The following is a 16658-nucleotide window of genomic DNA, read 5'->3' as shown; positions in this document are numbered from 1 at the left end:
TTCTTTATAAAGATTAGTTTTTATTTATATATAAAAAAACGTATAAAAATACAATAATAATTTGTCAGAAATAGTAAAAAAATTACGAAAATAAAAAAAAAATAGTTGAAAAATTGCAAAAGCATAAAAAAAATAGTAAAAAAAATTTTAAAGTCATTCTTCTTCACTTTCTTCATCATCGTCAGAGTCTTCACTGGCATAGTTAGATTCCTCATTTTCTGACTCTGTGATTTCATTTTCAGAATCTGAAATTTACCAATTGTATTTATTTTTAAGGAACTGAATTAAATATTTCAAAAATGTATATTACATAATGTTAATTTCGGCATGTTATCGGCATCTTCATGTTATATCCTTAAACGAAGGGCTTTGGGGACCATCGAACCAATAATGGACATATTCATTATCAATCAATGTCCACCCACAATCCTCGGGTATGTATTTTGTTGGTTGCCATAAATGTGCATTGCACCAAATACTAGAACTGAACATGGTCCTTTTTATTTGGTGGAGAAGTTCAGCTTTACTTGAAGGCATACTCGATGCATTTATTCCTTTGACCTGCCGCTTGAAAACAATCTCACTTGTTTTTGAGTATGAAAATGCTTTGTCAAAAAGCTCAACTCTCGCTAAATTGACGTCAGTCGATTTTACAGAATACAATTTGCACACATACTTTTCAATTTCATGAAAAACTCCATGAATAATAGTCATTTCTAAAGGATAAATCTCCAGAAGTTGCAGGAAAGCATTTTGATAATTCAAAAACTTTTGTGTAATTAATAGAATAATCAAGCCGATTGAATCGAAATATCGACTGCCAGCCTGTCGCCTGTCATGCTTTTTATGGCCACTCCGAGTAAGATGTATTTCTTAGGGCTAATTCTCCCATTATGTATACTGAAAATGGAATCTTCTGCAAAAGCTGCAGATACACGATTAATCTCATCGCTTGTTCTATATTTCATTCGTGGGCCACCTAATGCATACTTCCAAAAAATGTCCAACCATTCTGGAATATCACACTCTCCTTGATTTAAAACATCAGAGTCAATATAATCAGGCAACGGCTTTCCTTTTATTTTTAAAATCTGACTTCTATATTTTAATTAAAACAATCTTGCTTCTTCCGTAAAAATAATGTCAATTTCTTCGTCACTGATTGACTCAATATCAACAGCAGAGGACATAACATAAGTTGTATTTCCAATTGACACAAATTGTACCTAATAAAGAATAATTATAATATATATTTAATAATATTTTGGAGATACTAATTATCAACTAAGATGGAAGATACGCAGAGGGTACTTCGAATAGACTGGTCGAAGACCGTCTGTAAGGCACCGTGGGAGTTAATAAGTGGAAATACTTTGACAGGCCCTTACCGCCCATATGGTGATATCCGAAAAAGAATGTCACGCACACCAAAACCAGTATTCTGACTCACACGTATAAATATTTCTCCGACGCTTAGAAGCGCGAAATACAAAAAAATTCTAGAACAGCTGATTATGGGATATTTTGGGAATTAAGTTAATTAAATTACAATAAGTATGTTTAAAAAGTACACAATAAAATTATTAAACAATATCTAACGCTTCACGATTTTTTTCATTTTTTTTAAATGATTTTTTCGTTTTTTTAAACTTTCATTTATTGATTTTATTATTATTTATTTATTATTTAAACAATCTAATTTATAATTAAACAATGATTGCTGTAATAAATATATGTTTAAAAAAACACCTATTTATTAAAAAATTAATCTGAAAAATAGACGCATACACTAGGCCAAGCAAGCAAGCAATTTAATTAAACCCAGCCTGTGAGAAATGTTCACCCCTAAGAATTACGTTCGGGTGTAACAATTCATTGGAGCGAGGTGTATTAACTCCAGTAAAAACAGGAGTCACTCCATCGCGCTCCAATGCTCCAGACCATCCCTTTCCCCCCTATAGCACTCTGATGCGCGATAGGGGCACAACTATCAGCCAAATGCTCTTCATGTGGAGATCCTGGGTAATAGAACCCCAACATGGTTTCCTAACCGAATTCAAAACTCAGGACAGCGCATTGTCGCTTTATTCCTGTTATCTTAATGTGGCTTATCCGCGAACTAAAATTGCTTACTTGGGCCTCAAGTCTCCGCTCTGAGCTAGGCTCAGTTCGGCGACTTGGTGCTCAAGGGGTTGGGCCCTACATGCCCGAGTTTTTAGTGGTTTTTGTTAATATTTTTTTTGTGGCTTGCGCCGGTTTTTGTTAGTAGTTTTTTGATTTTTTTGGTGGCCAAAGCCGTTTTTTGTTGTTTTTTGGATTTTTTTTGTAGGATGCCTGAAACATAAAATCAGAATTAGTGCATATTAATATAATAAATTATCTACATAAAATTTACTGGGTCCACGCTGTACGTTGCGATTGTCCACGAGGGTTATGAGCTACGAACTATCTTCATTGTGCGTTGTTGTTGTTTTTTGAAGTGTTTTCTCTCTGGTGTTTTGTTTTCTCTCTGGTGTGATTGTTGATTTTCTCTCTAGTATTATGATTTTATTCTACTATTTGTTGTTTGGGTCTTTTGTGCTTCCATCTGTGGAAAGCGTCGTACCTCAATATCTCTCGCAATATGTGGCTGGGGTGGTTCTCTATCTCCGCGAACTTTATCCTAGCTTTTTCTTTCATTGTGTCGGTCACTCTGATTTGTTGTAGTTCTCTAAAGAGGAATCTTTCTGCTACGTATCTCGGTACGTTGACTGCTTCTCTTAGGCTGTTGTTATGTGCCGCTTGTATTTTCTTTTTTGTTGTATTGCATATGTGTCCCCATGCGAGAGATGCATATGTTAGTATAGGAAGAATTATACTATTTATTAATCTTATTTTTGTTTTCAATCTAAGTTTGCTTTTTCTTCCTGCTAGGCCTCTTATTGATGCTCTTGCCATGTTGGCTTTTTGTACTGTAGCTTCTACATGTTTGCTAAACGTTAAGCCTTTGTCCATGATTACTCCGAGGTATTTTGCTTCACTTTTCCACTCGATGGGATTGTCTTGCACAGTTACCTGTTCTTCTGGTTGTTGGTGCCTCTTTTTGAAAAGTACAGCCTGTGTCTTTTCGGAGTTTATAGCGATTTTCCATTTTAAACTCCATTCTTCTATGTCGTCTAGCGCTGTTTGTAAGTTGTTTACCGCTATGTCTACATTTCTGTGTTTGGACGCTATCGCTGTGTCGTCGGCATAGAGGCTTAGTAGTGTACCTGGTGTTCTAGGTATGTCTGCTGTGTATATCGTGTACAGTAGAGGTGACAGTACCGCTCCCTGTGGCACTCCAGCCTCCGGGTTCCCGAGTTCGGATAGGACTTGTCTGCCTGTATGCAAGGCATACAGAAAAAACTAGCTGGTTATTTATCATTTTTGCACTGACCGTTTTTCGGTCATGTTTGGAGGGGTGGACACGCTTACCGTCTCATCTATGGCGTCGGAGAATATTATTTCCTTTTATTATTCACTGAAATCAAACCATTCAATAAATATGGCAAGAGTATGTATCATTTTTGCACATGTCGTGAAACGGTTATGTTTCAGAAAATATAGGGGGAAAACGCCCCCGAACCAAAAAGTCACAGAGGAAAACTGTGGCAGGCTTGGCCTAAGGAAGCCGTACAAGAAGTTTCAAGAGAGTATAAATCTCTAAAAAAATTTGCCGGCGGCCACTCTAACTATTTTGTATTTATTTTTCTTATAAACTAATCACTTCAAGCATCATGTGTTATACATTTCTGAAATCAGTACAAAGAGGAGAATGCAAATATCAAATAAAAAAGGGGGAAGTAATTTAAAAAAATAAAGGATAAAAAAAATATAGAATAAAAATTCTATAGCTTCCAGGACGTCAATGTCTATGCCCATACGCTCTCTGATTTCAGTATTCCTTACTCTATCTCTTCTAGTGAGTTGGCAACATCTTCTCCAATAATTCATTTCCATTGCTTTTATTTTGGATGCGTCATTTTTATTTATTACCCAAAGCTCTGAACCATATGTAGCATATGTAGCAATGCTTTCTATGATACTTTTGTATATCCTAATTTTTGTGTTTCGGGTGATGTGGTTATTCCAAAGTATACTATTCAGTTGACGTATTGCTTAATTTCCTTGACCAATTCTAGTAGCTATTTCTTTTATATTCCGACCATTGTTTGTAATGTTTACACCGAGATATTTATAGCTATCAGTATTTTGAATTTGTTTGCTTCCTAGTTTTAAGTGCTTTCCTTCACCTCCCACTACTACGTACTCTGTTTTTGATGGATTAATTGATAAGCTCCACTTAGTATATTCTTCATCTATTTTTCGTAACATGTAGTGGATATTATCTTGATCTTCTGCAAGTATTACTTGGTCATCAGTAAAATGCAAGCTGTACAGTGTATGGTCTCGAATTTTAACACCCATAGGTTCACATTTTCTTTTCCAAATATCCAAAACCTCCTCCAAATAAATCTTAAAGAGTATAGGTGCAATGCAGCAGCCTTGGCGAAGTCCTTTGGTCATTTTTATCTTTTTTTTCACTTTTGTCCAATCTTTATTACACTCGTCATATCATCGTACAACTCCCTTACAGCATTAATGTAAATCGGTGGAATATTCTTGTCTTCTAGCACCTGCCATAGCTTGGCTAATGGGACACTGTCATACGCTTTTTGAAGATCAATAAATACCATGTGTGTCTCCATATTATGTTCCAAACGCTTTTCTATTGTTTGTTTTAGGCAGAACAAATTGTCTATACAAGAACGACCAGTACGAAAGCCACTCTGATCTTCAGCGTCTTCCCAGCAATCTTCAATTCGGCTTTTAATTATCTTCCCGTAGACTCTAGAGATTGAGTTAGTTACACTAAGCCCTCGGTAGTTCTTACAATCTTTTCTGTCGCCTTTATTTTTGTATAGATTGCTGATATATGCAGTTTTCCATTCTGGGGGTAGCTCTTCTCCTCTCAAGAATAAATTAAAAGTATAAGCCAATAGCTGAAATAGTTTGTCAGGGCCATATTTAATCAGTTCAATGGGTACTCACCCCGGTCCTGGAGCCTTTCCATTTTTCATAGCGTTGGCGTGTTTTTTAATTTCTTCTGGTGTTATTTCAGTTTCTTCGCGGTAGGAAATATCATATTTTTGGTAGCTAATATCTTGGAATTCTGTTCGATCTTCTGTCAGCATTTGTTCATAATATTCGACCCATACTTCTGGGGCTATTAGAGTTAACCTACTGCATTCTTTTCTATCTGTTCTACTACCTCTAATTGTTTTCCAGGCTTCTTTACTTCTTGCTGTACCCATAAAATTGTCTATGTTATCGCAGGCTTTATTCCACATCTCATTTTTGGCTTTATTTACCTCTTTTTTTACTTCTTTGTTTAAGCTGTTGTACTGTTGTCAATAGTAAGGGTCCTTTGCTGCTAGCCATTTGTTATACATATTCTTCTTCTTCCACCTTCTTCTCACCATTCATTTCTATTTTTTATGCTATCCACTTCTCCAATAGCTTCCATTGCAGCTTCTTCAAGAGCTTTCATAATTTCGTTGTACGTATTAATCGGTGAGGAGTAACAAACATCGTGCAATTTCAGATTCAACCTCATTCGATACAGAAACTGGGTAGACTCATTTTCAAAACCTTGTAGATTATATCTCTTTGTTGAAATGTCTTGCAGTATCATTGAACTTTCGTTTTCATTTTGTCGTTGGCTTCCTTTAAATGTAAATAGTAGTGACGCTTTAAGCAAATGGTGATCAGATCCACATTATGCTCCTCGATGGACTCTAACGTTATTAACCTTTATTGTGGAGTTTTCTTTGCATATACAGTAATCGATTATTGATTTCAAATTCCTCGTTGGCTGAATCCAAATTATGATACATATTGGAAATATTTTGGATATCAGTCTTATTATTAATGGAATTTGGCTGTACATTTTTAAAATCAAAAGAATGGCTATTTTCTAAAGAATGTTTGGCTAGGGCTGTTGTGTTTAATCCGTTGGTTTGTACACTATGTTTATTTGAATCAACCCTTCTATGTAGGTATTGATGTGTAATTCAACATTACATTGGGCAAACACAAATAGCCGAAACGTTTAAGCAATAGTTAAGTGTTTTTATTTACAACAGACCGACAAACCCAGAAAATAAAAAAGTCTTTATTTAAAAATTCACTGGCAGGAAATAAAAAACTATATATAAATATATATAAAAGACAACTAGAAAATCTTTTGAATCCATCGAACACAGGTAATATAAGGATTATTTTACCTTTGATAACAAATAAGTTATAATTCTTTTTTATTGGCTCAATAAACTAAGTTTGAACTCAAAATAAACAATCATAACAATATATATATATATATATATATATATATATATATATATATATATATATATATATATATATATATAATACATAATATATTATCTTTCAGCATCGGTCAACTCCTCCACTCTTATTTTCCAAAACAACCGTGTAGTAGAACAAGATAGTAATGTAAGTAATCCATAAAAATAAAACGTTTAGGTACACAAAAGGAAGTAAGCCCATGCAACTAAGTTTAATACAACCAAGACCACTTTCTTCGCATCCATATGCAATGAGTTTCGTCTAGAAAGAGAAAACAACCACTCGTTAGATCGGACATATGTACAGATATTAATCACAAAACTAGCAGACGTGAATTCCAGAATGACTGTAAAAGTGTATTATTTCGTATAAACGTATATATAAACATATTAAAACTTTTAGTTTGAATAAAAAGAGAGAACGATTATTTAATTAGAATGATATCGTTTTTTATGTCATGCTCTGTATTGCACAATTATAACCAATAAAAGGTACCACGTAACGAAATATTTAAATAATATAAAAATGGAAGTTGCAAAATAAATCATTAAAAAAATACCATTTAAAAAAAGAAGTTTTTTTTTATTGTTTTCCTCATGATTTATTAATATTCTTTTTCTTTAAGATCTTTCCATCTGTTAATACCGGTTCATCGCTTTAATATATCTTTTTATGTGGATTAACAAGTATCCCTCCATCTCTCATAGCTAAAAAACCAAAATGCACAATGGAAAACCCGAAGAAAGAACGATCCCTGACTATATTAGTGGTCAAGCCAGGTTACGAGTAGAGGGTGCGAAGAATCCCCAGAATAGACGACGTTACCAATATAATAGGATATAATAACAACTACAAATAGCTTGTTACTATGCAAGCAGTTTATTGTTTGAACATAAACTACTAGAACTTAAAGAACTTGAAAATATCAAAAATGGGACTTCTTATGTCGGTAGCGAGGAAATAAAAAGATAAGAAAATCAACACATTCCAAAGTCAGGTCCAAGTAAGTTCAACTACAGAAGATAGGAAGCCATTTTAGAAGATAGTCCACCAAAAGCGTTCACACAATATAAAAGACGTTAAGCTTTAAGTATAAGCTCACAAGTTACATGCATTATATTAAAACTTAATTCCACAAGTATGCAAGGATCAGAGCCTTCAGCTTGAGGAAGAGCTTTTCTATGACGATGTAACTCAAACCCTGCAGAACATCCAACAAATTACAACACCATGCTAGTAGCCAAAAATCAGTAAACAACAGGATAAATATGAAAATTCATTGATTCAGTCGACCGACATGAAAAAGGAAAACCAAATAAATGAGAAGGTAGGTTACTAAACTATCTACAGAAACATAATCTATATGCAGATAATATTTCTTTCGATAAATAGAAACAAAGAATAGTTAGAAGATATAACAGTTTGAAATATATTCATAGTTTTTTTTTTTTGGCATAGACTTTTAGTCATTCAGCCAGACTCATCATGGTAGAAATGGCTGTCTGAGTTTATATTAAAATAAATACAAAACATTAAAGAGGTAAACTCTCTCTCTCACTCTCTTCTCGCCTAGGGGCCCATCAAGGCATTTTTTTTAAACATACAACACTAGCCCACGGTAAGAAAGGAACTTAACAATTGGGTTAAAAACAAAAGTTACGTTATTAACTAATGCATAATTATTTACATGGTTATTATATTTATCTTTTAAAAACATAACTAAGGAATCATACACTGCTCTCGAGTCTAGTGATAATAAGGTTCCAAAGGGCTAATATGAAGAGCTTTTTTACAAAACTGCATAAATCCATTTCCGGCTAAAATACATTTTTTGTTGAATTTCGAGAGTTTGATCTGCCTTAGATCTTGTGTATAAGTCTCATGTGTTAAAAGTTAATATTTCCCATTTAAAAGGAGCCTCAAAATCACGTTTCTTCCACAAAACTTAATTAATCCACTCAAAAACCTTTACCCCATGTTCACTCTTTTTTTATACAAAACTTAACATCTCCTTCTTTAGCCAACCATTAAAATTAATTTTTATTTTACAAAACTGCATAAATCCTCCGGCCTGCAGATCTATCCCTCTACTATTTTTGTTTGGATTTAAAAGCATCCTCTAGAATTAGATGTTGATTCGTGAAACAAAATATAATATTCGTTAGTTCTAAAACTACCCACGGGTCGCACTGACAGTGTGTAGCGTAGCCAGGCCACAGTATATTGCTTATAAAGAATCAGTAGGTTCACTCTGCCGCCAGTCCTTTGTTCTTCATGTTCCATTTTTTTCACGCGCATTACTTCCACGCGCAGATAAATTCCAGTTTTTGATACACTGCTCAATATAATTTTTAATACACTGCTCGAAAATAAATAGGAAAAAAGTGACTTATGGCGAAATAAAATTTAATTAGATTTTCGGAATAATGAATACTTTCCTAAATTTAGCGTTTTCGACAATTATCAATAGGTTCCCAAAAAAAATTATTACTGTTTGTCCTTCAAAATGTATTATGTTGAATCCATCAGTTTTGATTAATCGAATATTAATTTTTTGTATTCATTAGAAAATCACACTGTATTCACTGTTACTGGTGAGAAATCTCATAAAACGAAGAGCTAATGAGGAAACTAATTTCTATAGACGAAAAAATAATAATACATTCGAATTATAAATTATATTTTGAAAATTTGAATTTTACAATACCAGTTATAATAAAAATAGGATTATAAAAACACAAGTAGCGAACTATGAATACAAGTTAGAATAGAATATATATATTTTCACAATCACAACTTATTAATAACAAAATAATGAAATGAAAAAAGTCATATAGCCTAAAGATCCCTCTGTAGGATCACTACGTTCATAACGTAGTTAGTCAAACTCATATTTTTACGTACATTTAAAATTGAAAGAATCTATCTATATAAAAGGCTAGGATGAAAAGTCACACTGTTTATTCAGTAAGGTAACTACGCCACCTAGAAAAGAAATCTGAACTACCAACATCATATGAAAATTACATATTCATATGTATGCGCAGTATTATTGTTGTCTGATATAACGAGATCGGCTTATAACGAGGTAATTAGTCTGTCATTTCAGTTCTCGTTATAGAGGGAGTCTACTGTATATTTTCCTCAAGGCATCGCGCACGGTGTTACAATTTTTTTTTTGTAAAATATGTATATGAATGTTTAAAGTTACTTTTACGAAATAATAATTTGTTTTATGAGAAGCTACAAATTTTGAATAAAAGTATAAACTTGCCATAGTAAGTAAAATGTGAACTTGTGAATCATAAATTGTAAATTTCCGAAGAAGTTTTTATTGTATATGCTTTTAATTATTATCTTTAATTTAATTAAAATCTATGAATTTTTATATAATTTCAATGCATTTCTATAATTTTATGTGAGAGTATTAAAAAAAATGAAGATATGAAAACTGTGACACCATTTAAGCTTACATTAAATGCCAAATACAAGTTTGGTTATAATGGGTGCCCTAAACTAATCATTGCCCCAACTTTGTGTTTTGTGACTCGTTTTAATTTGGAGGTTCATTTCAGAATGTGTTTGTTCTTTCTTTTTTCTAACTAGCACTGTTGCGCACTTTTTGTCTCTCTCCTCTCTTTCTTATGGTTGAATATTTCTTCCTTTTCTATTGTCCACTCATTCTGAAATAATTTCATTTTTTCTTTGATTAGATTCATTTCTTCAGCGTTCATTTTTATGTTCAATTTCAGTTCTCTTGTACCTGCTTAATGTTTTGATGTTCAAGAATGAGTTAAAATTTTCAGTTTTAAATTACTTTTATTGGTCTTAGTTGAAGATCTGATGTCTTGGTTTAAAAATTTAATAGTATAATAAATTCTTACTCTCACAAACAGTGCTATTAGATAATCTACCGGAAATTCCTGACAAGGTTTTGGAGGTTCTATATTGGAAAGCATATTTTTTCAATTTTTTCCAATGTCTTGACTTGTAGCCATTTCTGGAAAATATTCACAAAACACATTCTCTAGGGCATGGATGTATGTTATAAAATTCATATTGGGCATTTGTAAATTACCAAATGTATCATTTTCTGCATTTGGGTATGCCTTAAAAAAACTATATATTGTTGATTCACTCAAATCAGTTTGTTCTTTACCATATTGTAAACATGAAGGACATTTGTGTTTCTCTAAAATTTTTTTCATGAAATAGCCTCCTACATATACAAAACCATTCTTTTCGCTTATGTTTAAATTGGTGTAGTCTCTAGATTCTATTTTCAAAGATTTGAAAATATTTGGCTCAGGTATGAGTATTTGACATCTTTCAATTACTTCTGGTGTTATATTGGCCAAAATTTTATCAAATTCATCAAGACAATTTGTATTGCAAATAATAAAACCACTTAGAAAACTGGAGAAATATCACAGTAATATGTATTAAAAACGAAATAAACTTATAAAACCAACTAAATAAGAACAAATAAATGAAATTTATATATAAATTACTGAAATAACTGTAATTTCTAGTTTCACAGCATAAACACAAACACGTGTTTGGGTAAAATCAATGTTGCCAAATGTAATCGATCAATGGATAGATACTTATGATTAATTATTTGAGAATAGATTAAGTCAATTAGGCAATATGATTTTTCAAACTTTAGAAGTGTGTATAGTGGCTATGTAAAGAATTTTACCATTTATGAAATTTATTTTCCTCTTTTTGAAGAACTTCTATAATAATTATTTTATTATAAATTTGAAATATTCTTTGAAACTGATGGAATATTTTAAATCTTGCAACAGCGGCATTTTTCGCCAAATCTATTGCGCATATCTTCCAGGAGTGGATTCGAAATTGGAAACGTGAAAATGCGAGAGTGAACCTACTGATTCTTTATAAGCAATATACTGTGGCCAGGCCATGCCACGCGTGGCCACGCTGTATGAGATTATCAGTACTTTTCCGTTCGATGAGACGGGATGTTGTGAATTCGTTGTATGTCAACGTTGTTTTCTGTGTTTTGCGTGTTATTTTGAGATGGATACTGTTACTAATTTATCGGTGGGATCTAAAAAAAGACGATCCATCAAAACAAGTGAGAGAGGGCGTTCAAAAATTATGAAGTACAACGATAGTGATCCTCATTTAGTGTTTCTAAAACAGAAGACCAGACCATGTGCCCATAATTCGAAAAATCTTCGTTGTGCTACGGTATCCTACGATGATATAAAACTTAATCGACAAGCAGTCTACATGGCAGAGGGTAAAGAGAAACAAGATCTTGTTTTGATGAAATATATCTCTGCTTTCGAGCCCCAAAGAAGAAGGGGAAGTGGTACGCCTGTCTCTGCAACTCACACAAGAACGGTTTCTGTGAATTTTTTTCTCAATAGTCAGAAACAGAAACGCATGATTCCTGTGTGTAAAAAGTTTTTTGCTTTTTCAATGAGTGTACCTGCCTCTCGACTACTGCGGATTGGAAAGGTCGTCAATCAAGGTCTGCTGCCCAAAGAAAATAGAGGTGGTTATCGACGAGAAGCTTTTTTCAGAGCCAAAAAGGAAGCAGTCCATCAATTTCTTGGTAAACTAAATTGTGTCGAATCTCATTATGGAAGAGGAAAAAGTAAAAGAGTTTACCTTTCAGCAGAGTTAAGTGTAAATAAGTTATATAAAATGTTTAAGGATGCTTACACTGCCGATTTTCACGTGAGTTATTCATGTTTTCACCGTATTTTTGTAACCGATTTTAACATTGGATTTTCCTCTCCAGCTACAGACGCATGCGCTACGTGCACTCGTCTTAAATTTCTTATTCAACAAAACGCTCGCGGTTCAGTTGAAAGAATTAGTCCAATGACTGAACTTCGTATTCACAAGCTGAGAGCGGATGCGTTTTACAAACTAATGAAGGAAGTTCCCAGTGATACTTATAGTTTTGTTTTTGATTTGCAACAAGTGCATCCACTCCCTAAAACTCCAATCGGCGATGCCTTTTATCGCCGACAAATTGCATTCTATGCATTTTGCTGTGTGCCTATTGACTCAAAGGCACCAACATTTTATACGTGGAATGAAACGCAGGGAAGCAGAGGAGCAAATGAAATCGGATCTGCACTCATCCATCACTTAAGAAGGCAAGATCTTTCGTCTTTTTCTGCAGTATCGTTGTTTTGTGATGGTTGCGCTGGCCAAAATAAAAATGCGCATATTGTTCATCTTTTGTGCCATTGGCTTAAAAATGAGGCTCCAGAGAATGTACAGAAAATTCATGTCACCTTTCCGACTCGTGGCCACAGTTTTCTTCCAGCTGATCGAGCTTTTGGCCGTGTGGAGAAGCGCTTGAAAAAAACTGATACCATCATCTCGAGCGAAGAGTATGCTTCTATTTACGAGGAGTTTGGTTCTGTACAGAAACTGGGACAAGACTGGGTGATATACGATATCAAAAGCCTTGAAATGATTTATTAAAAAATAAAAGGAATCAGCCAAACCAAACGCCTCATTATTAAGAAAATCAAAACAAGGGACCGGCATACTTCAACCAAAATAAAATGCTGCGCCAACTATAGGTTCGATAGTGGAACAGAACCTTTTAGAAGCATTGTAAAAAAAAATAAAAATGATTTTCTTCAGGCTCTTCCCCAAATCCCACTATCTCATTCCGTGACTGAAGAGAAAAAAAAGATGTCCTTCACTTATTGCAAACCCACTTTGGACAAAATTGGAAAGAGATCCCTGATCTTCATTGGTATATTAATGCTCTTCAACACAAAGTTACTAGTGATCCAAATCCAGAAACCCACAACTACCATGATGGCGAGTGTGATTGCTTGGAAGATGAGCCAAAAAATGTTCACATCTAAATTGTTTGTACTCCTCATTTTTTTTTTGTTTTAGTGGGTGCCGTTTAATATTTTGTATTTCTAAGATATTGTTAATTTGACAAAAGTTAATATCTCCCATCTTTTTTACAAAACGCGATATCTCCAACAGACACATGGCTATATTTTGTTAATGCAAATCAATAAAAATAATGTTAATTAACGTTTTATTTCTCTAAGTCTAACCTCAATTTGATTATGTTCTCTGAAATTTCGAAAATTTTAGTACAACAGCTGCAGCACGTTTTTACGTCTCCTGAAAATTTTTGAAAAGTGGATTTATGCAGTTTTGTAAAAAAGCTCCTCATATATTGTGTTTATGTAAATTATTTATTAACTTTGATGAAGTTATAGTATTTCTGGGGCAACTGAAAAATATATGATCTAGGATTCCTTCTTCTGTACAAAATTCACATTAATCATTATCTAAAACCTTAAGTTTTAATAAATGTTTGGGGTAACAAGCATGTCCAAATCTCAGTCTTATGATCGTGGTAACATATTTTCTAGGTACATTAAAAAACTAATACCAAGGAGTTTTAGGAATATCTGTTCTATTTAAGCCAACAGTGGAATATTCCTTCCATATATTATCCCACCTTTGGTATAATCTTAATTTTAAGGAAGCCAGAAAGTCACAAGCCGTGATTTTATACGAAGTTTCTCTACCAGACAAAATACTTTCTCTTGCTAATTGGTCTACATGTTCATTATTTTCCAAACCTATATGTGCTTTAATCCAAACAAAGAGTACATTTTTGCACCTTGTTACTAACTTTTGTTTAATATCCTTAATTTTGTAAATATAAGGGCAACTGTACGTATTTGGCAATCCCGGTTTCCCAATAGAGGTCAAAACTGATAAAGAATCTGATAATATCACTATATGGTCCGAGTTACTTTCTGTTGCATAAAGTAAGGCTTCATATATTGCAAGAGCTTCTGCTGTAAAAATAGAGGTCTGGGAGTTCATTTTAAATGTGCGTTCTATTCATTCCAATGGGATAAAAAAAAGGTCCATTCATAGTTGAACAGACAAAAATGATTTTATAACATAAAAAAGATAACATGAAAACCTGACACTAAGTACTTCAAAAAGAAGTTGAAAAAAAAAACTGGAACAAGGTGCAGTATTCGGAAAATATTGTAAATAAAAAAAACTAGTCAGAACAAACAGAAATTAATGGAAGAAAGAAAAGAACTAACAGAAAAGTACGGCAAAAACTAGCAAGATTAAACAAAAATTTTCAGCCGTTACAAAGAATAAAATATAACACTTTTTAATTTACCCAGAATATTGTTAACTTGCAATGTTTTGCTATAACAATTCTTCAGAAGAGAAATGTTAAACAATGTTATGTTTTTATGTTTTGTTCATTATTTATTATTAATAAAAAAATTTATTTACATAAATACAAATGAGACACAAAAGTTATAGAAGAGAAATAAAAGTCTTTACATAAAAAAAACATCAGAAATGGCATCTACAAAATAAGAGGACATATAATAAAAAATAGAGAAGAAATCCCTGAGACATTAGATAATTTTTAAAAAGAATTGTATCAAAAACACCATAAGATATGATTAATACCACAATACCCCGAGTTATTAATGAAAAATTAGAGGATATCCCAGAAATTACTCTGTCGGAGAGAAGAAAAGTACTATTCGATACCAAAACATCAAAGCATCGGTGAAAAAGGAACAGAAATCCAACCCATACAAATAGGATGAACCTTATGGTCTAAGGGATAAACAGATTACTACAAGCGTTGAAAGTCCTATTCAATGAATTTCATTGTGAAAGAATAACACATTACTAGTGGAGTAATAACCTTAATAACATTTAGAAATTAGCAATCCATAATTTTGTTATTAATATATATATATATATATATATATATATATATATATATATATATATATATATATATATATATATATATATATATATTGTTATGATGTTTTGTTTGTGAATGATGAGCAATGAGTATTTTTTAATAATATAGGGTTTTTATCGCGGTTCTCAAAGAATTAGTTTGTAAGTACTTTTTTAAATTATCTTTATTATATCTATTATGAAACACACATATATATCTAACCTAGACAATGTAAATTTAAAATAAACTATCTTTAAATTGAAATTCTTATGAAACTAATTAAATTCTATAGACAATGTAAAATTTAAACAAACTATCTTTAAAATTTAAATTGTTATGACACTAACTAAATTATATTAACAAATTTTTGTACCTTTCTGTCACTGAATGCCTAAATGAACTGTTTTCCACTGTATAGATTATAATTACCACTCAATGTCTTCTTCGCAGCTTCGGTTATCCTTGTTTTTGTGAAATTACTTTTTCCAATTATCAGCTTCCACCAATTTAAGATATTTTTCTTCACCAGCATTTATAAACCACCAAGCAAACCAGCAAACAGCATTTATATTTATTCTTCTTTTCTATATACCAATATCCAATCACCAAATATATTATATAATTTTAATTTTCAATTAATACTTCTTGCATTATCCAATCACCAATTATACATTACATAATTTTTAATCTTCATTAATATTTTCTTTATACTGTTTCTTAATCTTCATTTAACTCACTATATTGAACAATTGGACCTTCTGTCTGACTATAATTGATCTGACTTCTATTTCATGCTAAAACTGGACTCATAGTAACTGTAACTCCTAACTGATTGACTAACTGAATGCACTTTCTTACTAAACTGCCGTCTTGAATCCAAATCACGGGTATTTATATCTTTTCAATCTTCCAGAACCATCTGGTAAGAAATCATGTTCGATTTAGTTCTATTTTTTCTATATGGATGTTCTCGAAAAAAGTATATGTTCGATCCACAGACATAACCATTATTTCGAGAATGTTCCAACCGTAAACAAAGGTCAAATTCTCTATTCTGGAGAATTCTTTAATTTTCTATTGATAATTTTGTTGACATTTAGGCTTTTCAGATCAGAATATACACTTAAATTAGTAACTTAACATTCTAATTTAATAAACTACATATTTTAAACAACTATAACCCCACTTATATTCGTAAAAATTATTAATTTCTGTCTGTCACTTACTGTATAGTTGGTTGCCTATGCACATGGCTCACTTAAATATATCTACAATATTATAATTATTAAAATACAACTTTTTACAATTATTATATGCCAATTTCTTAAAAATGCCCTCACATAAATAATTTTTATAAAATTTTCTAGTATATAACGTATTAAAATAACCAAATACTTTTAATATCTAATATTATCTAGTAGTGTAACTTATAAATTATTTTTTATAAACACCAATCATATCAATATATATATATATATATATATATATATATATATATATA

General features: G+C 32.2%; 1 protein-coding gene across 1 annotated transcript in view; it reads right to left on the bottom strand.

The window, feature by feature from the left end:
• Positions 1 to 16658, bottom strand: part of LOC140447740 (uncharacterized) — a 399971-nt gene that overhangs the window by 343233 nt on the left and 40080 nt on the right. The window lies entirely within an intron of this gene.

The sequence above is a fragment of the Diabrotica undecimpunctata genome, chromosome 8 (assembly GCF_040954645.1).
Source record: "Diabrotica undecimpunctata isolate CICGRU chromosome 8, icDiaUnde3, whole genome shotgun sequence".
In the NCBI taxonomy this organism is placed as follows: Eukaryota; Metazoa; Arthropoda; class Insecta; order Coleoptera; family Chrysomelidae; genus Diabrotica; species Diabrotica undecimpunctata.
This window is presented reverse-complemented; position numbering and strand designations above follow the sequence as displayed.